At 48.9% G+C, this 24,078-nt stretch overlaps 1 protein-coding gene across 1 annotated transcript in view; it reads right to left on the bottom strand.

Annotated features, from left to right (window-relative positions):
- ST3GAL1 (ST3 beta-galactoside alpha-2,3-sialyltransferase 1) overlaps positions 1-24,078 on the bottom strand; it is a 90,452-nt gene that overhangs the window by 50,058 nt on the left and 16,316 nt on the right. The window contains exon 2 of the mRNA XM_055545718.1: positions 23,025-23,176. The gene's annotated coding sequence lies outside the window, so the exon portion shown is untranslated. The remainder of the gene's footprint in view (positions 1-23,024; positions 23,177-24,078) is intronic.

Below are 24,078 nucleotides of genomic sequence, written 5' to 3'. Positions count from 1 at the left end.
CATGACAGGCACGTTTAATTCAATAAATCAATGTGGTCAAGTCTTGTTACTACAAATAATCATGTTTTAGGGACCTTTGATCTGAAATTTCCAATTTCCCCTGTTCATTCAATACATATTTACTGAACACCTGTTGTATGCAGGTAATGGATCAGGTGGGTGCTCAGTTGCTCAGTCAAGTTCAATTCTTTGCAAATCGGACAAAGAATTTTCAAAGTCTATCCCATTGACTGTACCCTGCCAAGCTCCTCTGTCCATGAGATTTCCCAGGCAAAAATACTAGAGTGGGTAGCCATTTCCTTCTCTAGGGGATCTTCTCAATCCAGGGATTGAACCCACTTTGAACCCACATCCTGCATTGGCAGGCAGATTCTTTACCACTGAGTCACCTGAAAAGCCCTACAGCAAGGAGTAAAATGGATGAAGAGAGCTTAAGTTCTAGGTGAAAGACAGACTCATCAGAGAAATAAATAACAGGTCAGATGTCCAGAGACCATCCTTAGAGAATAAAGAACGGAGGACAGGCAGAGAAGGCAGGGAGTGGGTGTGTGCCCACACAGCTGCTCTGCTTTGTGAATGAAAGTGTTAGTTGCTCAGGGTATCTGACTGTTTGCAACTTCATCGACAGTAGCCCTCCAGGCTCCTCTGTTCATGGAATTCTCTAGGCAAGAATACGGGATTGGGTTGCCATTCCCTTCTCCAGGGGATCTTCCCAACTCAAGGATCGAACCCGGGTCTCCCGCACTGCAGGCAGATTCTTTACCATCTGAGTCACCAAGGAAGCGATATTCGACAGTGAATCCCATCTTGCTGGAGGCAGCCCCCTATGCCAGCAGCACAAAAGCTTCAGTGTCCTGCCTCGTCTGCCTTCCGGGGGCAGGGGAGGGGGGGTCCTAGTCATTCTTGCTTCAAGTGAAACTTAACTGAGCTCATTAGGACGCCTAGAGCTGCTTGTTATTCATCAGAAAGAGAGGCCGAGTCTCATCCAGCTGGTACCTTTCCTTTGAGTTGGGTACAGGTGGTTTCAGATTCTTTCAGCAGCAGCGCGAGCCCCGCGCAGCAGAGGCACGGTTCCTGCCAGCTCTGCTCACCAGTCTCCAACAAGAGGACCTTCACGTGCAGCATCCAAAGCCTCAACAAGTGCTCAGCTTCTGCCCCTGGGGTCACCGGCTAGGAATCTGCTCTCAGAAACGACTCGACGTGTGGACAGTTTTGTACCCGGAAAGGTTTACCATCATGTTATTTTTTTTTCTTTCAGTCTCATTGAGATGTAACTGACAAAAACCACTGTATAAGTTTAAGGTGTACGACATCATGGTTTGACTTACATACATCAGGAAATGATAAGTTTAATGAACATCCATCTTCTCATATAGATAGAAAATTAAAAGAAACAGAATAAAACTTTGTGATGAGAACTTTTAGGATTGAGCCTCTTAACATTTTTTATATCAGTATATAATACATGGGCTTCCCAGGTGGCACTAGAGGTAAAGAACCCGCCTGCCAAGGCAGGAGATATAATGAGAGGCGGGTTCAATACCTGGGTTGGGAAGATTCCCTGGAGGAGGGCATGGCAACCCACTCCAATATTCTTGTCTGAGAAAATCCCATGGACAGAGGAGCCTGGTGGGTTAGGGTTACAAAGAGTCGGACACGACTGAAGCGACTTAGCATGCTTACGTAAAATACATAGCAGTGTTAATTATGACTTCCCCAATGGCTCAGTGGTGAAGATTCTGCCTGCAATGCAGGAGATTCAGATGAGGGTTTGATCCCTGGTCGGGAAGATGCCCTGGAGGAGGAACTGGCCACCTGCTCCAGTATTTTTCCCTGAACTCCCATGGACAGAGGAGCCTGGCAGGCTGCAGCCTATAGGGTGGCAAAGAGTCGGACACGACTGAGCAGGAACACAATGAGTGTTAGTTATATTTATCATGTTGCACATTACATCCCTAGGACTAATTTATCTTATAACTGGAAGTTTTTACCTTTTTCTTTCATTCAAATCTTTCTCCCTTACCTTCCCACCTCTGGTAACCACAAATCTGATCTCTTGTTTGAAGTGCAATTTTTTTTTTTTATTATTTTTGAAGTGTAATTGACCTACAGTGCCATGTTAGTTTCTGATGCTTAGCATGGAGACATTTTTCTTTATATTTCAAAACGATCATCATGATAAGTCTAGTTTTGATATGTCACAATACAAAGATATTATATAGTTAGTGCCTATATTCCCCACACTGAATATTTCATACCTGTGACATTTACTTTGCAACTGGAAGTGTGAACCTCTTAATCTCCTTCACCTATTTCTTTTCTCCCTTCCCTCCTTCTCCTTGGCAACCGCTAGTTTGTTCTCTGTTTTAATATCTCTGCTTCTGTTTCATATGTTCATTTGTTTAATGTTTTTAGATTCCACATAAGTGAAATCATACAGTATTTATCTTTCTGTCTGACTTATTTCACTTGGCATAATACCCTCTAAGTCCGCCCACTTTAGGTGGCAATATTTCATTTTTTACGGCTGAGTAATATTCCAGTGCGTGTGTGTGTGTGTGTGTGTGTGTGTGTACACCACATGTAATATGTACATATATCACATCTTCTTTATCCATCATCATGTTATTTTTAATAGTAAAATGCCACAGAGCTCCAACATGCTCCACCTTAAGGAAATTACTCAGTGCACCAAATATCTGTTATACAGTGCAAAACTCTGCATCTTTAATAATGCTCATGAAGAATTTAAAACAAGAGGAAACATTTGCTATACTCTTAAATTGTTAAAAGACAATGGAAACAGTATTAGAATCAGATGACAGTTTTAACACTAGAGGAACCAAAACACATACAGTGAAAGAGAATTCTCTGAAATGCTAAAATAGGTACTTTCCTGGAGGGGTGGTTCTGTGGAATTTTTCTTTTTTTTCACATTTTCTTCTCTTTTCAGGATTCTCTTCACTGATCATGGCTACTTTTATGATCATGAACTAGAACTACCAATGCTCCCCAACCCTAAAAACTGCTGGTACCTTCAAAACCTTCTCCAGCCACCCAATGCTTGGCCCTGGGACCCTGACCTAGCAATCTCCTGAGGCTGTATTTACTGAGAAAATCTCCCAGGATTTGGGATTTCATTTCCAGAAGCTTAGACCCAAAGAAGAGAAGGAAAAGTAGGATGCAATATACAATGTCAGCAAAGGTCTATGAGAATGCAGGCCCAGCCAGGGTGGGCCTGGCTTCCAGGAAGAAGGGCTTGGGCACACCATCCCTGGATTCTGAGGCTCCGTAGGGCCCACCCAGCCCCCACAACCTCTCTCCAATCCCAACTGAAAGCCCGGGACAGCGTTACTTTCACCCAGGAACACAGAAAAGTCCTTGCTCATCTTTCCAAGCTCCATCAGGGCTCCACACGGGTGAAGCTCCTTGCACTGTCCTTGTGGAGGCATATTACAGTGTCATGCATCATATGCCACAGCAGAAGGTCCGAGGCCCAGAGAGGTCAATCAACTTGCCCGAGGCCACACAGCTGGTAAGAGACAAAACCTGGGACTCAGGCTTCTGCTCTGACCCCTGGAGGACTTCACCCCATGCCACAGCTGGCCCGGGAGCCCAGTGCTGGCATCCAGAAGCCTGGCTTCCACTCCCAGCAGAGTCACTCAGCAGCTGTGGAGGTTGTGCTAGTTAACCCCAGGGAGGCCAGGTTCCATCTGTGAGCTGGAGGCAAATCTGATGCTGACCCCAGGGCTTAAACGCTAAGCCGCCCGTACGTTTTCAGCACACGATCAATGCTGTCACTCTCGTTATCACCTTTGACCTCCCTGGAGTAAGGTCGCTCTCTAGCCTCACGGTGTTCGCCAGCTCACTGCCTCCCGCCCTTCTAAGGCCCCCACCCCAGGCCAAGGAAAGAGCATCCCTGGATCTGTCCCCAGTCCTGATGGCTCATCGGGTAAAGAATCCGCCTGCAATGTAGGAGACACAGGTTCAATCCCTGGGTAGGTGAAGATCCCTTGGAGAAGGAAATGGCCACTCACTCCAGCACTCTTGTCTGGGAGTGCTGCAGTAGAGAGACCGGGACAGAATCACAAGAGGAGAGTCAACTCTGAGACATGAGCGGAGTGTTTCCAAACTGTTTCTTGGCTCAGTGTGGCTGCCTTCTGGCCAACTGTGCTCTGTTCCCGTCTAATTCCAAACAGATGGGCCGGGGCCCCACCCCCAGCCTGCTCAGTCGCACCCCGTCTAGGGGCCTCCAGCCTTTGGACCAGAACCGAGGAAAGCCGCGCAGCTTCCAGGGGAGGGTGTGGTGCAGCCCTTCCTGGGGGGTTGCGCTGTCCTTCGAACATCCAAGGGGCGGAGGACCGATGGGCCCGCCCTACCCCGGGCGTGTGTTTGCACACGGCACACAGTGACAACCACGCAGGTGCACGGCTGTCTCTCCCTCCATGCTGAGAGGCAGGAAAGCCTAGCGGTTAAGCACATGAACTCCTACGCCAACTTCCCCAAGTCTGAATCTGGCGCTGCCAAGTCTTTGCTGGGTACCCCTGGGCAAGTCTCTCAACCTCTCTGTGCCTTTTTCCCTCTCTGTGTAAAGAAGGGGTGGTAATGCTAAAACTAGCACCTGCCTCAAAGGGGGCCCTGCAAGGATGGGACACCCGGCCGGAAAGTGGTAGAACCAGAACACAACCCAGCAGTGTGCCCAGGACAGCGCTTTAACCACCAGGCAACACTGCCGCCTCCAGCTGACATTACTGTTTCGTAAGCAAGTTGACCCCCCAGCTTCCTTTAGTTCTTCCAAAGGTAGCCTACCTTGCTTGGAAGGCAGGTCTGAGCCATGAGCAACGTGCATTCTGACAAGTCCCTAAGATGAAGATTCTACCACCTTTGCAGACACGACAACTTGCCAGCCCTGGGCACCAAAGACCCTCACCCTCCTGTTCCCTCTTCATCACTCATTGCCTAGCAAGCACCCAGGGTCTGGGCTCCCGCAGATTGTCCAAGATCAAGGGGAAGGAAGTTGGAAAGAGTGGATGATGACTTCAAGGCTCACCAGGCATCTGGAGCCAGTAAATCCATGCAGAGGCTTTATGAAAGGCTTGGTCTAATCACAGAGTTCGCTTCAACAAGCTAACGTCTTCCTTTCCATCCAGACATCTGTCTCCACACAAAGAGGGCTTCCACCCAGGGGCTGGGGGCCTAATTGCTGCGGGTTCCTGAGATACAATTACTTGTCAGAGAAAAACAGGGCGAATCCTGGGACTTGCAGGCAACAGAGAAACCACTGTAAAACCCTCAATTATAGGGCAGGAACAAAAAAGGGAGCTGTCACGGCCCCTGGGGTGGAAATAGCTCAGCGTGGTTTCCTGGGTTTGCTGTACTGCCCAAGCCGAGGTCAGAGCGGCCACTCACGGGAGGAATCATGGGAGAGTTTCTGCAGCAGAGTGAAGTGGGAGGGGTGCTCATGGCTCCCTGGTGCAGAGGTGATGAGGGAGGGAGAAGCAGGGAGCAGATGAGGACGGGAGACGAGAGGGCACACTTGCTGAGGACCAAGGACTCCGGGATGGCATGACACATACATCATTGCACTTAGTTCTCAGAACAACTCAGCCACCTGGGGCCTTGTAGCACCAGTTGCCAGATGAGAAACCAGAGAGTCAGAGATTTGCTCCAGCCTATCAGAGTACAGGAGAAATATCAATAACCTCAGATATACAGATGACGCCACCCTTACGGCAGAAAGTGAAGAGGAACTAAAGAGCCTCTTGATGAAGGTGAAAGGGGAGAGTAAAAAAGCTGGCTTAAAACTCAACATTCAGAAAACTAAGATCATGGCATCCAGTCCCATTGCTTTATGGCAAATAGATGGGGAAACAGTGGAAACAGTGACAGACTTTATTTTTTTGGGCTCCAAAATCACTGCAGATGGTGACTGCAGCCATGAAATTAAAAGACGCTTGCTCCTAGGAAAAAAAGTTAAGACAAACCTAGACAGCATATTATAAAGCAGAGACATTACTTTGCCAACAAAGGTCCATCTAGTCAAAACTATTGTTTTTCCAGTAGTCATGTACGGATGTCAAAGTTGGACCATAAAGAAGGCTGAGCAGTGAAGAATTGATGCTTTTGAACTATGGTGTTGAAGAAGACTCTTCAGAGTCCCTTGGACTGCAAGGAGATCCAACCAGTCCATCCTAAAGGAAATCAACCCTAAATATTCACTGGAAGGACCGATGCTGAAGCTGAAGCTGAAGCTCCAATACTTTGGCTACCTTATTCGAAGAGCCAACTCATTAGAAAACACCCTGATGCTGGAAACGGTTGAAGGCAGGAGGAGAAGGGGATGATAGAGGATGAAATGGTTGGATGGCATCACTGACTTGAGGGACATGAGTTTGATCAAGCTCCGGGAGATGGTGAAGGACAGGAGCCTGGCTTGCTGCAGTCCATGCAGGGTCACAAAGAGTTGGACACGACTAAGTAACTGAACAACAACAATCAGATACTGATTCTTGAGCAGAGATCTGGCCAGATCGAGGCCCAGATACCCATCCATGTTAACTAAGGTGCACAGCCATATTGCCACTGCCTGGAGAAGGGGTTGCTTCTTATAATAAAGGCTAAGATGAGAGTTTGTAGTAGTCTGGGTTGTATTTTTCTACAAAGCCAAAGGAGAGGTTTGGGTTTGGTGGATAAAGTACTGGACTGGAAATGAACCCTCGGATTCAAATATTGCCTCTGTCACCAATGCTGCGTCATCTCGGGCAATTTACTTCAGTTCTCCGTGTAACCATGTACCAGCTCGAGAAAGGGGGCTGGGTTGGCGGGTGAATTCGACCCGCTCTGCTTCCCTCCAGCTCTGAATGCTTTCTCTTGCATGTCAGTTTGCCCTGGGGGTTATGAGCCAAAGCTCGGGGTCAGAACACTGGGTTCAAATTCGAGCTCTGCTCCTGTGCGGTTCAACCTCTCTGATGCAGAAGGCCTTGTGTAACGTCAGGATAATAATATCCACAGCACAGGCAGTTACGGCAATTAAATAATGTGTGTGAATAGTGAATAGTGTGTGAATCGTACTTGGAGCACACAAGCTGCTGTGTGTGCTCCTGCCTAAGTACATGTCAGGACTCAAGCCACTCAGACCCCAGAACATTCTAGTGCAGGACGGGATCCGCTTACCTCCTGGGGGGTCTCACACCTCAATGCCTCCTTTTCAGGGACTAAGAGCAGACAGGAAGTTCCAGGTGCCCCCAGCCCCCATCACAGCTCTGCGGTTAAGGTCGGGTGTCTCAGAAGTCTGTGGGCTGCGGCCAGGGGGGAGGCATTCCTAGGCTGTTAAGGGTCGGGAGGGCTGAGCCGAATCCTCCCAGTGCCACCTCGAGGGGATGGCATGATCTGCACCCCCTTAAAACCAGTGCAGCAAAGATGCACCTGGAGGAGGGGATTTAGTGACTCGCCCAGGAGTCCCAGAGCCCATAACCGGCCCCTCCCCAGCATTTGGTGCTGGGAGGGAAGGGGCAGGTCCAGCCTGGCTTACTAGGCTCAGGACCTGCAGGAATGTCATCGCCTCGCTCGCTGACCCGTCCTGTGTTCTAGCAGCTGGCCCTGCGTCGGGCACATGCCAGTCATGGAGGGTGTGACGCTGGGTGCAAACACTGCGCTCAGGAAGAGCTCCTGCCCAGCGATGGGGGGCCCACGGCGACAGCAAACAGGATGCGCGAGTGCCGGTCAAGCTGTTTCCCTCCGAAGCCAAGGCTGAGTCAAGACCAGGATTCCGCGAATGGCCACCCGTGGGCCCGATCTGGCCGGCCGCCTGTTTTGGTAAATGACGTTTTGCTGGAACACATCTACGCCTGTTCATCTCTGTACTGCCTGTGGCCACTTCTGCGCGGCCATGGCATATCTGAGCAGTCACAACACAGACGATCCAGTCCACAAAAACGAAAATGTTTACTATCTCCGGCCGTTTACAGAAAGAGCTCTCTGCCCCTGCTGCAGACCTCCAAGGGCTCCGAGGGCAGGGCTCTGTGAATCCTTCTGACACATTAAAGCCTCCTCTCCTCCGTGGGAGGTGAAAACTGCCACCAAGAGGGGAGGGGCCGGTGCTAAAGGGGAGGGAGCACTGAGGACTGAGGACTGTTTCCTCAGGAGGTGACCCTTCTGTTGAGTTAGTAAGGGCTGGTAGGGGACCTGCTGGGTGAAGAAATAGGAGAAAGGACTTCCCTGGTGGTCCAGTGACTAAGACTCCAGGCTTCTAGTGCAGGGGTCCTGATTTCGATCCCTGGTCGGGGAACTGGATCTCACATGCCTCAATTAGGTGTTTGCACGCTGCAACTAAAGAGCCTCAGCTAGGATGCAGCACAGCCAAATATTAATAAGCAAGTAAATAAATATTAAAAAAATAAATGAAAGAAATAGGGGAAGGGCACTCCAGGCAGAGGGTTGGCCAGGCAAGGACGCATGGGTGCTGCAAATACTGAGCTGGGAGACGGGTGCACGCCAGGGGCACAGAAGCGCCGCACAGTCAGGCATTGAAGGCTCTGGGGGCAAATCTTGCAGTGGTGGGTCCCCCCCTCCAGCTGTCTCCAGCCACAGGGAAGATGACACACACAGAGTTCAGGCTGCCATTCCCTGCCTCATGGAATTTAGCATCTTGTGGGGGAATGTGACAGGCAAGTGCCAGGCAGAACGTGCTGAGTGCCTGGGAGGGGCACAAGAGCATGTGAGCGGGTTCTGAGGAAGGGGGAGGTCAAGGTCCACTTGGGGACAGGATGAAAGGAGTCCTAGAGGACAGATGGAATTTGAGAAAGTCCCTAGGGGCTTAGAAGTTGGGGGTGGTGCTCCTGAACAAGGGTAGGAGGTCTTGAAACCCAAGACCAGCTGCCGCCCACTTGGTGGACAGAAAATTGAAACACCCAGCTAATGGGCCTTAATCTGGTAGGTGGATTAATTTCCATCTGAGCTGGAGGATGCGAGACTAGGGGCCAACATGGACGACCTCGGATGTCCAGAGGAGGGGCTCCAAGCCCAGTCAAGGGCTCAGGGCTGGTTTCCCAGAGGAGGGGAGGCTGACTAATTACAGGAGGAGAGAATTAACCTCAGGAAGTCATTGAAGTCCATCGAGACAAAGGTCACCCCTGGAGACAAGTGTCACCCAAAGTCCAAGGTGAAACCCCTATAATCTGCCCTCCCCTTTCTCCCTGGTCATCCGGCCCCTCACTCACTCTGCAGGGCCCCCTGAGTCCACTGCTGGTCAGACTCACCAGTCACACTCCTCTTGACCTAGGGCTTGGCCATGGCAGTCCCCCGGTGCCCACCTGGGTCAGATCCTCAGCGCCTCCAGGTCTCTGCTCACCTGTCTACTCTCCGTGTGGCCGCCCCATCACCTCCACCGGCGGCCCCCTCAAACCTTCTCCTCCCCTTGCTTCTCTCTCTCACAGCACTTCCCATCTTCCTACAAATCTTTGAATCCTTTACCTTTGCCTTTTATCAGAAGTCATATATTATTACATTTCCCAAGGGATTGACTGAAGCAGTCCCGGCTTTCTGAACCCTGCCTGGTACAAGGAGGCATCCAGTCAATATTTGTTAGTAGAATTAATGAAAAAAGCAAGAAGAAGAGCAGCAACCAGCACTTTATTAAAAGACCCTCCGCCCAAATTCCTTCTTCCTGTGCTTGAATGCTGTGGCTGGATAATTCATGCTGACCTATTTTTTTTTTCCCCTCTTTGAACCGAGGTGTATTTTCAAAGGCTAAGGGAATGCATATGCCTTGGCAAAGCTCACACTGAGAGCTTCTAGACAGAAAGCATTGCAGGAAAACACTCCCCCTGTGAGCCGTGCTGCTGACAGAGCAGCCCCGCAAGCCCCCAGGAGGCACCTGGGGTTTCTGGGGACTCTCTGGGGCCAGGCACCTGGGACCCCCACTTTGATATCTGCCCCAGCGGCCAGATGTTCTCAGTCAGGCGGCTAAATGAAGACAGTCACTTCACCAGCAAAGACGGGAAGAGGAAATGAGAAGGACGGTCTGGAGTTGTGACCAAGCCCTTGATCGAGGCTCCAGGGAGCATGAGGGGGACAGACATGTGACCCCACAGCTGAGCTAGCGTCTGGCCATGCTGCACGAGACAGACCCTGAGCAGTGTGATGGTCCCCGCAGTGGCCCGCCCGGGTGAAGGGTCAGAAATGCTGCCTTAGGATGCGGTGCTGGGCTGGGGGATGAATCGGGAGATGGGGAGAGAGTTATACACTACTATGAACAAAGTAGATAACGAACGAGAGCCTATTGTACAGCTCAGGAGACTCTGCTCAGTGTTCTCTTGGGACCAGAAGGGGAAGGATGTATGCACTCATATAGCTGATTCACCTTGCTGGACAGCAGAAACCAACACAACCTTATAAAGCCACTACACTCGAATAAAAATTAATTAAAAAAATATGGCTCTGTTTAAGATTCAAGTTCTTAGAAATGAAATGAAATGGGTGACTCTTGCTGTGGTGACTTAAAATTGTTTTTTATTCAGTATACACATATATACACATGCATAGTATATGCATGTTGTATGATATGTATACATACATGCACATGGTATGACATGTATACAAATACATGTAGACACATATAGTGTTCATATAAAGTATGATAGGTATACACATATGCATACATATATAGCATGTATACACACATGTATATGTGGATACATGTATTTAATAAGTACCAAGCACTGTTCTTTGACTGTTGTACAGTCATAGATCATTTAATTCTCATAATGATCCTGAGAAGTAGGTCCTACTATCCCATTTGATAGAGGCTGGAAGTGAGGCACAGGAGTTACCTATCCTGCCTAAGGTCGCCCAGCTGGGTGCAGGTGACCCTGGGAGCTGACCGCCCCTCCCCTCTCAGCAGCCTGCTTGAAAAGCCAAGCTCTTAACCATGCACTTGTGCTCCGTCAATCATGTTCCAGAGCCGCCAGGGTGTCAATGAGCCCCTTCCAGGGTGTCCATGAGGGCAAAACCATTTTCATGGCAAGACACCACTTGCTTTTTCATTCTTACTGTCTCAGGAACTGACTGTTGCCTCTGTTTCCCAGAGACAGGCAGTGTGGGATTCCAGCACAGACCAAGGCGACAGCAGACTGAGAACTGAGCTGCTTTCCTTTCAGCCAGATATGGAGATTAGTAAGATGATGCTACTTTTCTCACTAAATTTCTGTTTCATTTGGGAAAGTAGCTGTTTTTCATTATAATCAGGTGATAGACCTATTATCGCCAATTTTAAATAAAGCAATAAATATGTAAAGAATGTCTCCTTAAAGACAGAAGACACAAAAGCTATTTGAGACCATCAGTAACATTTAAGACCCTGTAAAGAGGCCTTCAAAACCAACTGTTTAAGAACAGCTGCTATGCTACCAACTGCCCCTCGGGGTTTTTGAAGAGTGCATCTTGGCATTTCCTGCCCAGCTCAGGACTGGCCATGTTGCAGGACGCACAGAATCCCAGGCCCCTACTTACAGAACAACAGAAGACCCTCCCCTCCAGCTGCTGTGAGAGCCAACATGCCCCTTCCTATGTGTAGGAATGTGTCTGTCTGTGTGTGTGCAGGGGAGGGCCATTGGACCCAGCTGACAGCAGGAGACCCACTCGCCCTCACAAGCTCTTACTGTTGCTGCCTCCAGCCTTTGTACGGTCCCGCTCCCAGTTCAGCGGGAATTGTTTTCCAGCTCCCGTCCCCTGGTCTGCCTTCCTCCCTTTGTACCTTGACAAAGTCACAACTGATAATACATGACAGGAACCCTGAAAACAGTCTCAGGATCTCTGTCCTGGGAACTTAGCCCAAGGACACAGTCCAAAAGAAATAAAATGCTAAAGCCATTAGATGTTCCGTGCAGTGTTGTTTACAATGATGATTGATGATGATGACGATAGACACTGACATACTTTATACAGAAATATGCTGCCACGGAGATGACTGAGTCAGTGGTACTGCCACCTGAAGGGTCATTTCACAACTGTGCAGAGTGACAGCTGTTCAGGACAACTCCAGAAACACTCACCCAGTAACCCTTCCTTGACCTGGGTACCGGGGGCTCAATGTGGAAGGAGATGGCCCCTACCCTCAAGGAGGTTTCAGTTAAGTGCCTGTCTACCTGCTGAGGTTTCAAAGTACAGGGAACCAATTCCAAACATCTAACCACTCCCCTGTCCCAGGGACTTTTCCCTTCAGTCCTTCTCCTTTTCTTACGGCCAATCCCCCAGCACTGGGGATATTTTTAGTGCCTGTGACAAAGTGTTTATGAGAAGGCCATTGAGCCACGAGGCAGTGTGCCTCTTCCCTGCACAGGCACGGGATATTTTGGCCAAGTGCATTTCAGACAGGCTGGCTCTGGGTCCCTCCCATGTCCTTCCTCTTTCTCATGATCCAAATCTGAAAGGGCTGTGGTGTGCTGTGGTATCCTGATAAGGTGTGCGTGCTTAATTTAGGCTGAGCATGTAGATCTATAAATAGCAGGTGTTCTGAAGGCAGGTGGGCCGAGCTGTGAACAACAGAGATGGTGGACAGTCCCAACGTTAAACAGCCAGAGCCTCTAGACATGGGATTCCCCCATCTCCAGTTCTCCAAAAGTTGGAGGTGGAGCAATTGTGGCAAGCTGAGTGATGCCCCAGGGGGTGTCCAAGGAGAAAGAAATGGTCCCCAGAGGGGAGCAGGCCCGTGTCCAGCTCAGCAGAGAGGTCAGTGAGCTGGACATCGTGTTGATCAAACCAACAGCCAGGGCTGTCTCTGTGTGGCTGAGACAAGTGGACAAACCAGGCCTGCTTTCAGCAGCTCATGCTTGGCCCTGCAGATGCAGAGCTGCACCTGGCCCAGCTGGCTTCTCAAGAAGTCCCCATGAAGGATGAATCACACATTCCTGTTCCTCATTGAGCTCCTGGGCCAACAGGGAAAACAGACACACACACAGGCCAGGCACCGTAAGGAGTGCAGTCAGCAGGATGAAAGTCAGACGCGCACACACACACACACGGGATGTTTGGGGGAATGTACAGGACACAGGGAGGAAAGATTCCCAGAAGAAGCGGTGCTTGAATTGAGTTTTGAAGGAAAGATGATTGAAGCAGGAAGATAAAAGAAGAGCATTCTAGGTGGAGGGCAGAGCAGATAAACATCACATATTCCAAGTCCTGGAGACAGCAAAGCTACTTCATTTAGTATGAACGCTACTTAGGGTAATAAGAACATAGGAAGCATCTGTATTTCTATCTGTATTTATAGCCGTGGTACTGTGTACCGTGCTCAGTCGCTCAGTCGTGTCCCACTCTTTACGACCCCAGACCCCAGAGACCTCCAGTCTCCTCCATCCTTGGGATTTTCCAGGCACGAATACTGGAGTGGGTTGCCATTCCATTCTCTAGGAGATCTTCCCGACCTAGGGACTGAACCTGCATCTCTTGCATCTTCTGCATTGGCAGGGGGATTCTTTATCTGTGTAGTTGTAAATGCCTGACAATTAGGTTTTTTGATTGCAATGTAAGTGCCTGGCATTAAGCTTTTAATTGTTTAGGCATCTATGTCGTAAATACACTGCCACAGATACACAACTAAAGAGTCACGTGGCCCCACCCACGAAGTTCCTCTTTCTAGAAAGTCTGGGGGATCTAGATAGCTGGCCTTTCTGAGTGCCCTTGCTTTTGCCTACCTACACTTGCTTTATTCCCTCTCTTTTGTTTCAGATTTGCCAATGAGGAGCAACCTTGCAAAACACTAGCCCCTCCCCCCACCAACCCTGGCCCCAGTAAAGGCAGAACCCCCGGTCTGTGCATGTCCCCCACCTCCCTGTGTGGCCCTGGGCATGCCATTTTCCTCCAGAACTCCTGAGCCAAAACCTTGTTTGTTTTTGTTTTTCCCTAAGTTCCCTGATGCTTTTGAACCGTGGTGTTGGAGAAGACTCTTGAGAGTCCCTTGGACAGCAAGGAGATCCAACCAGTCCATTCTAAAGGAGATCAGCCCTGGGTATTCTTTGGAAGGAATGATGCTGAAGCTGAAACTCCAGTACTTTGGCCACCTCATGCGAAGAGTTGGCTCATTGGAAAAGACTCTGATGTTGGGAGGGATTGGGGGCAGGAGGAAAAGGGGATGACAGAGGATGAGACGGCTGGATGGCATCACCAACTCGGTGGACGTGAGTTTGAGTGAACTCCGGGAATTGGTGATGGACAGGGAGGCCTGGCAAGCTGCAATTTGTGGGGTCGCAAAGAGTCGGACACGACTGAGCGACTGATCTGATACTGAAGTTCCCTGATGGTCATTGCTGAGGTTCATCTTGTAATCATAAGAACTACAAGGCCAGAGAGTAGTGATAAGGCTGAGGATCTTGGCAGATAACCAGGTCATGTTGGCCTTGTCTGTCCTGTGGTGGAATTTGGACTTGGTCCCTAGACCATAAGAGAAATGGTCAGTGAAAGAAGGAAAGGCACAACTCGATGCCCTTCAGGAACAAATATTATTGGTGAACACCCAAATGCTTATCAGCTGGGTCTGAATAGAATAGAAATTTTTTTTTGGAGAATAACTCAGTCTGTGGGCTTGGCTTCTAAAAGGACATTGTTTTGCTGACAAAGCTATGGTTTTTCCAGGAGTCATGTATGGATGTGAGAGTTGGACTATAAAGAGGGCTGAATGTCGAAGAATTGATGCTTTTGAACTGTGGTGTTGGAGAAGAGTCTTGAGTCCCTTGGACAGCAAGGAGATCCAACCAGTCCATGCTAAAGGATATCAGTCCTGAATATTCATTGCAAGGACTGATGCTGAAGCTGAAACTCCAATACTTGGGCCACCTGATGTGAAGAACAGACGCATTGGAAAAGACCCTAATGCTAGGAAAGACTGAAGGCAGGAGGAGAAGGGGATGGCAGAGAATGAGATGGTTGGATGGCATCACCGACTCAACAGACATGAGTTTGAGCAAGCTCCGGGAGATGGTGAAGGACAAGGAAGCCTGGCATGTTGCAGTCCATGGGGTCACAAAGAGTAGGACACAACTGAGCGACCGAACAATAACAACAACGACAAACGTCCGCGCTTTGGGTGGATGCCCTCCTGAGACACTAGTGTTGTTAAGGCCTCTGGGCCTGACAGCAGCAGCTACCCCGGGGGTCTGTGCTGTAACCAGACACCTTCCCCTGCTACCCTCACAGCTCACCCACATCCCTCCAGCACAGCTATAATGTAATAACACTTATAACAGGGCTGTAACTTATCCAGCATAGCCTACGGGCCAGGCACCGCACCCAGCTTTCTGCATCATCGTCTCATTTAATTCTCACAACCCCTTGTAGGTGGGTACTGTGCCCATCCCATTTCTTACAGATCAGGGATCTGATCTGTAAAAAGCCTGATCTGATCCCCCAAAGCTGGAGAGGGACAGACGTGGGTGCTGCCAGGCAGGTGCCACTCCAGGCCTTGAACCTGCCACAGCCTGCCTGTCGCCGTGGGGGTTCATCTCCCCTGGTGGGTGGGACTGGCCTCATCAATGGAGGGAACAAAGCTCATCAGGTTAAGGATGCACGGCTGGCAATCGGAGAGCCATCCTGAAGCTTTTTCTTTGGAATCCAGGGCCCCTGCTTCCTCCCTTCCAGCCTGGCTGTCCACGGGGGCTGGATATTTGAACATTCAGGGAGGAGGGCACTCCCTGCAGCTGTCAGGAGCTTGACCTTTTCTGCTGCTGCTGCTGCTGAGTCGGTTCAGTCGTGTCCGCCTCTGTGCAACCCCAGAGACGGCAGCCCACCAGGCTCCACTGTCCCTGGGATTCTCCAGGCAAAAACACTGGAGTGGATTGCCATTTCCTTCTCCACCTTTTCTAGAAGTGGGTAATGATGTGAGGTGTGGCTGCTGACGACTGTGAACAGCCTATGCTCTGAAGTCCAGGAGGTCTGTGGCTCTTTGGTCCATTTTAGAAATGAGGCAGTAGGTGCAGAGCGGGGCTGGATCTGAGGGCTGGGGGTCAATCAGAGTCCCAGGAAAATACGTCCAGGGTCACATGGAGGGAGAAAGCCCAGGCAGACCTTGCAGTCAGAAGCCGGACGATATTTCTGCTTTGCAAATAGGGTCACCTGTACCATTTTTCCAGATTCCACACATACGTGTTAATATACGATAGAGAGAACAAACATATGCACACCAAGGGGAGGAAGTGGGTCGGGCTGAACTGAAAGATTTGGATTGACACGTATACACTGTGTGCACGCATGTTCAGTTGCTCCAGTTGTGTCCAACTCTGCGACCCCATGGACTGTAGCCTGCCAGGCTCCTCTGTCCAGGGGATTCTCTAGACAAGAATACTGGAGCGGGTTGCCATTTCCTCCTCCAGGGGATCTTCCTGACCCAGGGATTGAACCTGGGTCTCCTGCATTGCAGATGGATTCTTTCTTTACCACTGAGCCACCAGGGAAGCCCCATATATATACTACTATGCATAAAACCGGCTTCCCAGGTGGCATCGGGGGTAAAGAACCCACCTGCCAATGCAGGAGATGTAAGAGACAGGGGTTTATCTATGAATAAAACAGTGAACTGAGAACCTGTTGTATAGCACAGGGAACTCTATTCAGTGCTTTGTGGTGACCTAAGTGGGAAGGAAATCCAGAACAGAAGGGGATATTTGTACATGTGTAGCTGATTTGCTTGGCTGTACAGCAGAGACGAACACAACACGGTTAAGCAACTATACTCCAATACAAATCAATTTAAAAAGAAGCTGGACGTAAATCAGCGGCAGGAGAGCAGAGTCCACGTTTGATTTTGTCGTCATCACATTCCCAGTACCAGGCACATAATGGGCTGGGTTAACACCTGTCGGATGGATGTGTGAACCATTGAGCCGTTACGACCATCCAGGAGAGGGTACAGAGGCTGAAACACTGTTACCACTGCCATTTCTTATATGTTCCACGGTTGCACCTAATCAAAGCATTTCAACGTGCTGGTAAGAATTCTCTGTATGACCTAGATAGGTGGGATGAGGTGGAAGCTATGAGGGAGGTTCCAGAGGGAGGGGACACGCGTATACCTATGGCTGGTTCATGTTGATGTGTGACAGAAACCAACACAGCATTGTAAAGCAATTATCTTCCAGTTAACGATAAATAAATTTTGTTAAAAAAAGAACTCTCTGTAAGGATCAAGTATGTAATATCCCATTCTATGGATGTCCTTTAGCCACTCGCCAATGTTGGACACTCGGGATGTTTCCATAATGTTGCTATAAAAGAGTTAGGCAGCGAGGATCAAGGAGAGGCGATGGAGCAAGCCCTGCCTCCGGAGCCCTGGAGGCAGACTAGGTACCTGGAAAGCCCAACTCCTCCACTTGTTAGCTGTGTGTCTGTGAGCAAGTGACTTAGCCACCCTGTGCCTCGGTTCCATCGTCAGCGGAACAGGAAGAATGTGGGCAGCTGGCTTTCAGGGTGGCTGTGGGGGTAAAGTTGTCAATATTCAGGGCTGTCAGGAGAGCCTGGCCAGCCCTCTGTAAGTGCCCACATTCACCCCACCAGCGCTTACACCCCTAAGTCGAGGCGATTCCACAGAACACCTTCCTGGAAGTGGGATCACACAGTCAGGCTGCAGAACTCTAAGGAGAGCACCTGTGAAAATCCCGGCAGCATTAAGGAAAAAAGTCTTTAGCCCAAGGACAAAGGCTCATGGGACCCAGAAGACGAGGCTGTATGAAAAAGCTCCATTTTAAGAGCACATTTGTAAAGTAATTGTAAAGTAATTAGCCTCCAATTAAAATAAATTAAGTAATTTAATTTTTAAAAATAAAAATTAAAACACATTTCAAGATTAAAATAAAAAGAAAAAAAAGCACATTTGTAAGTTGAAAGTCCAACCAAGTTAGCTTACTGCTACTGCTACTGCTAAGTCGCTTCAGTCGTGTCTGACTCTGTGCGACCCCATAGACGGCAGCCCACCAGGCTCCCCCGTCCCTGGGATTCTCCAGGCAAGAACACTGGAGTGGGTTGCCATTTCCTTCTACAATGCGTGAAAGTGAAGTCGCTCAGTCGTGTCTGACTCTTCGCAACCCCCATGGACTGCAGCCCACCAGGCTCCTCCGTCCATGGGATTTTCCAGGCAAGAGTACGGGAGTGGGGTGCCATTGCCTTCTCCCAAGTTAGCTTAGGCACCCAAATAACACAACCTGCTATCTAGTGCTCTACTGTAACAGGCTTATAAAACTTTTCACACAAATAAGACATAAAAAATAATAATAAAGAAAAAAAATTTTTTTAATCTTACAATACAATACCTTGAAAAGTACAGTAGAGCTACGTTGCCGCGGCTTCTGCGCTTGCTTCTGGGCATCCTGAGCTTGAGATAAAAGACGCTGCACTTCTGTTCTCTACACGGTGCCGCACAGCAAGGCACAGAGGACAACAGCTTGTAAAAGATGCACCCAGATGACAGTGACAAGGCAGTCAGACACATGGACTAATTTTCATGATTTACTAACTTGCATTCGCACGTCTGCATCTTTGAAAATTCCCAACTTGAAGGTTCGTATGGGGGGGCCTTACTGCATGGACCCCAGAATTCCTGCTGCAGGCCTTTCTGCCAAGTGCTCATCCCGCCTCCTGCAGGAAACACACCCTTGTGCCCTTTCACCTCCCCCACTGGAGGCCTGGGCCAGGCCAAGGAAGCCTAGGGACCAGGGACCCTCAGAGGATCCCCATTAAGCTAGGGCTTGTCTTTTAAATTCCTAACCTTATATTCTTTTCTTAAAGAGAACGCCTACATTCTATTAGCTTCCAGCCTCACAGAACTCATAACTGCATATCTACATATCACTAATTTGTTCATCTGTTTCTCCCATTAAATTATTTTTGTTTAAGTTTTTATTTTATATTGGAGTATAGCTGACTAGCGGGGCTTCCCTGGTGGCTCAGAGGTAAAGAATCCGCCTGACAATGTAGGAGACATGGATTTGATCCCTGGGTCAGGAAGATGCCCTGAAGAAGGAAATGTTAACCCACTCCAGTTATTCTTGCTTGGGAAATCGCATGGACAGAGGAGCCTGGCGGGCTACAATCCACGGTGTCGCAAAAGACTCAGATACGACTGAGCGACTAAACAACAATAGTGATTAACAATGCTGTGATAATTTCATGTGGACAGCAGAGGGGCTCAGCCTTACATGTACAGGTATCCATTCTGCCCCAAACTCCCCTCTCATCCAGGCTGCCACCTAACATTGAGCAGAGTTCCCTGTGCCCTACAGTGGGAACCCACTAAATTATTAACATGCTGAAGATATAGCCCTTGTCTTATTCTGTTATCCCTCCAGTGCTGGGCCCAGTGCCAGGCACCCAGTTGTGCTCATTGAATGAATGAATGAATGAGGGAGTGAGAAGGAAAAACATGCTGTGAACAGAAATTTGTTCATTTCACTTTTTCCACTTGGGTTCCCTCCTCAGACCCGCCCAGGACAAGCTAATCCTTTTCCACCTGATAGCATCTCAGATACTCAGAGAGGGCTCCTGCCTTCCTGGGACACAGCCCTGGCTTCTGTAACGAGCGCTCCTTTCTTAAAGGTTATCAGTAACAGAAATTCCACCAGCCTTTCTCTGCTGTCCATTTCCATCCCCCTAACGACTGCCAGGCCATGCTCTTATCTAGCAGAGTGCCTTGGCCTGCAGTTTGCCTGTGGGCCGGCTGATGAAATTTATTTTGGGAGAGGAAATGCTTGAGGTCTGAGGGAGAGAATGTACACTCTTCAGGCCTGAAAGGACTCATGGCAGGAAATGGGCCTGGCTCTGGGGGTGGCGGGGGGCCACAGACCCCAGGGGAGAGCAACTGAGTCCCCTCACCTGTCCTTAGATCAGCAGCCCCTGCTCGCTGCCCCCCTTTACTGTTTTATCTGTGGTGGGATTCAGTTCCTTAAACATCTTAGAGTCACCTTCGTGGGCCACCATGTCTACCCTGTGATCCTCCCGGGGCCCCCTCTGCCTGCCCCCAGCCCTGCCACTCACAGATCCAGTTCTTCCTGCTCAAGGCCAATCTCCTGCCTTCCCCGCCGTTCGCCAGCACGTGAACTCTCTGGGTCTCTGTCTGACTAGAACAGGGCCTGGTGCATCAAGAGATCTGAGAGCTCTCTGACTCAGTTCTGATTTGGTTGAAGCACAAATAAAAGTAGCACGGATCCACTGCACATTCTGCATATATTCTGCTGAGAGCTGGGAACACAAATGTATTTACGTTAAGGCCTCTGTGCTTAAGTAGCTCTCTCCCAGAAAAGCCCAGTGTGAGAGGAAATGCCCGCTCCCCAGAGAGGCCCAGTTCTGTAATCACACCTTCAACCAGATCAAGGTCTCTGCAGGCCTAGGACAGCAGCCACACGCCACCCCCCAGGAAGCACACAGGCACACCGCAATCACACAGGGACGCACATCTCCACCACGTGCATCGCCACACGTCCTGTTACATGTGACATGGCTCTATCAGTGATATAGTCATAAGCACAGCTCCTGGGGTGTGACGCAAAGGAGACAGTGTTCACCAGCATCGTTTGGCTCTCTTGCTGCTGCGAGGGCCTGAGATGCCCTGATCCACGGAGACAAACACTCCCCCCACCTTCTCTGTTTCTTCCCTCTGAGACTGTTCTGTCTCCCAGGGCCATCTGATCAAATGTCAGCCTGCAGACAGGCACTCTCTGCAAGCATGCCACATTCGCTGGCTGCATCACTTTGCACAAGTTAAGGAATTTTTCAGAATCTTGCTTCCTCCTCTGAACTTGGGCCACTGGGATTTTGTGAGCAGTAATGGCCAGGAAGGGGTCTGGACAGGATCTGATCCATAGTTTAGTAAATGTGGTGAGTGGTGGTGCTGACAGCAGGGGCGGGGTGACTCCCGCATTTAGATGTGCATCAAGAACATTCTAGCACCATCAGTGTGCACGTAAGGTGGTTTTAACACAGAGATAGGTTGAGTTAGAAATGGGCTTCTCAGGTGGTGCAGCAGTAAAGAATCCATCTGCCAAAGCAGGACACACAGGTTCAATCCCTGGGTTGGGAAGATCCCCTGCAGGAGGGCAAGACAACCCACTCCAGTATTCTTTCCTGGAAAATCCCATGGACAGAGGAGTGTGGCAGGCTGCAGTCCATAGGGTCACAGAGTCGGACATGACCGAGCGACTGAGCACACTCCCACACGTGTGAGTTAGAAATAATCTAGATGGTGTGTATATGTACATATAGAAACACGTATATATGATGTGGGTGGATGTATATGTGTAGATGTATGCATAAAAACATATGTATGCATAAAAACATGGATGTGTGTATAGCCATGCACACACACACACACCCCCCACCCATTTCACATTGCCCAACTCCGTCTGCCCAGAGGGCCTGGGAGCAATGCTACCCTAGTAATAAAGGACACGCCTTGTCACCAGACGGCACTTCTAAATAACATCCTGCACTGAAGAGCACCAGGATTCCTTGAAAAATGCTAACTCTGAGGCTGGGCAGAGGAAGCACAAAATGAGGCTAGAATATTGTGTCTCACCAACAAGTAAGAAAGTGCTCAAAAACCAACAGGGAGATGTTAAAAAGATGCCGCGGCCATCCCTCACTGGATACATTTGGGACAACTTTAAAATACCAAAAGAACTAATGATAACAAAGAATTAAAATTTATTAAGTACAGTTAAAATCTGCCAGTTCACAACCAGCATAAAGAAGGAAAGGAAGGAGGAATGTTCTTTTCTATGGTGGAAAACCAACTAACAAATGAAAAATAAACAATGAGATGAGAAAAATCGCTATTTGGTAACCATGCTGATAATAAACTGATGCAGGGAAGAACCATTAATAGATGCTAAAGCTCATGTGGCAGATTAAGGAGTAGAAGGATGTTTACAGAGTCTTAGAGACGCTCCCAATAAGATACTTGGATAATTACAAAAATGGAATGGTAATTTCACATGGAGACACATCGCAGAGGCCACCTCAACCAGGTGACAAAGCAACATCACCAGCTGAGACAGACCGACATCCTCCTCCTAACAGGAGGCACTGAGGACCCGGCATCAGTTCTGTGGGATTCCTGGCAAGAGCCCACAGCCTCAATCGAATCACAAGGACACATCAGACAAACACAAACTGTGGGATATTCTGGAAAATAATTGGCTTGAATGTGCCAAAAAAGGTCAGTGTTGTGAACTACAGATCGATGTTAGCAGCAAATCAATGCTCAGCTTCTGACTCAGCTGCACTGTGTTTATAATAACGCTGTGATTTCAGGAATATATAAAATGCTAACATTGAGAAATCTGGGTAAAGGGTACCCATGACTATTCTTGCAGCTTACCTGTAAATTTTCAATTATATAAAAATGAACTAACTGAAAAAAACTCGTTTTCAATTGAAAAGAATGCTCTGGGTTTAACTTTATTTAATTTTCATTTATTAAAATTTAAATAGCCACAGATGGAGTGGGTATCTGTGGACAGCTCAGCTCTAGACCAGGGACCGACACATTTTTTTTGTCTTAAGAACCAGTCTGTACATATTTCAACCTTTGGGGCCACACTTTCTCTGTCACAATGGTTGCTGCGGTGTGACTTACCACAGATAGCCCTGATGGATGAGCTTGGCTGAGTGCCAGTAAAACTTTATTTGTAAAACATGGCCAGGAGGGCCTTGTCCTGTGGGTCACAGGGTCTGCTGGCTGAGCGCTCACCCCAGGACACACCAGACTGTCATTGTAGTGCTTCTTTGGGATGACAGGCGCTTGTCATAGAAGGATCTCCCAGTTTTCATGAGAGCACAAAGACCTCTAAAAAACAGAGAGGTTGCTTAGTACTCTAAGAGGCGCACGTTTCTCCTGGAGGGAGAAAGCCCTCTTTATGGAATACCCAAGTTGCAAAGAGATCAAGAAACAGGGGCAATCTCTCCCACCTCCATCTTCTCCCCACAACCTGATGTAATCCACAGAAGAAACAGGAAAGAGTTTCTCACTGGTGTTAGTCAGTCATTACCTCAGTGGGCTGAGGGAGTGTCCATCTCCGCTCTTCAGACGACTGTCCCGGACACAAAGCTCAGAGTGTCTGCTCACCACAGCCCCTGGAGATGCTGATCTCTTCTACTGGCATTTCCACATCAGAAAGGTTGAATTTGAAAACAGTACCAGCTGGAAGTGAAGACGATAGGTTTGTCAGCTTTGACGTTTCACTCACCGCCTTTAGAAGATGACTCAACATAATTAAAAGGCATTTACCCACTTCCGCATTCACCCAGCCAATGATTTATACATCAAATATTTTGTAAATAAAGCCCTATTCTGTTCCATGCTCAGAGTCAAGTGCCAGAGACAGAAAGGTGAGTAAACTATCGTTCATACCCCTCCAGGAGCTCAGCCTGGTGGAGGAAACAAATAAACAAACCAGGGAAGTATGATATGAGGGTTCGCATGCTATCTGGGGAAGAAATAGCCAACTCAGTCTGAAAGACAAATCTGAAGAGGAGATGGTATTTTTAGCTGCTCCTTGATCAGGGTACAAGCAAGATGCTGTTTGGCAAAAGAAGAGCCTCGGGGGGAGAATGTCTTTCAGGACAAAGATAAAGAAATAGGTAAGATGTGAAGGTGAAAATTGTGAGACCAAAGTTAGGATAAACCAGGCTGAGGCTGGACAGGAAAGGCCTTTCGAAGATCTCGTCTGAGAACGGGAACAGAGACCCTCAGTTGAGTTCTTCCTGAGTGCCAAGCACTGCAGTGTGCAGACCATGGTTTTCTTAGCTGACACTCTCTTGAAATCCAAGGTGCCCAGACTGATTATTCCCACAACACGGATGGGCAGCTGAAGCTTGGAGAGCTGACATGAGTGGAGCTGCCCCGCGTGACAAAAGCAGTAAGTGGCAGAGAGGAGGCCGTGACAGGACACACCCATCCTGTCTGCTTCCAAAGCCTTCGTCTCAGCCACTGCGAGAGAGGATTTCGGTGAAGGTCCCCTATTATTCACGTCACCTTGCAGCCTACCCTCTGTGGTGGGGTTTTCCACCTCTCCCACCACAAAGTGAAAACCGTTTCTCCAA

This window comes from Bubalus kerabau, chromosome 14, assembly GCF_029407905.1.
Source record: "Bubalus kerabau isolate K-KA32 ecotype Philippines breed swamp buffalo chromosome 14, PCC_UOA_SB_1v2, whole genome shotgun sequence".
Taxonomy (NCBI): Eukaryota; Metazoa; Chordata; class Mammalia; order Artiodactyla; family Bovidae; genus Bubalus; species Bubalus kerabau.
Note: the sequence above shows the minus strand (reverse complement) of the source record. Positions and strands in the feature narration are given on the sequence as shown.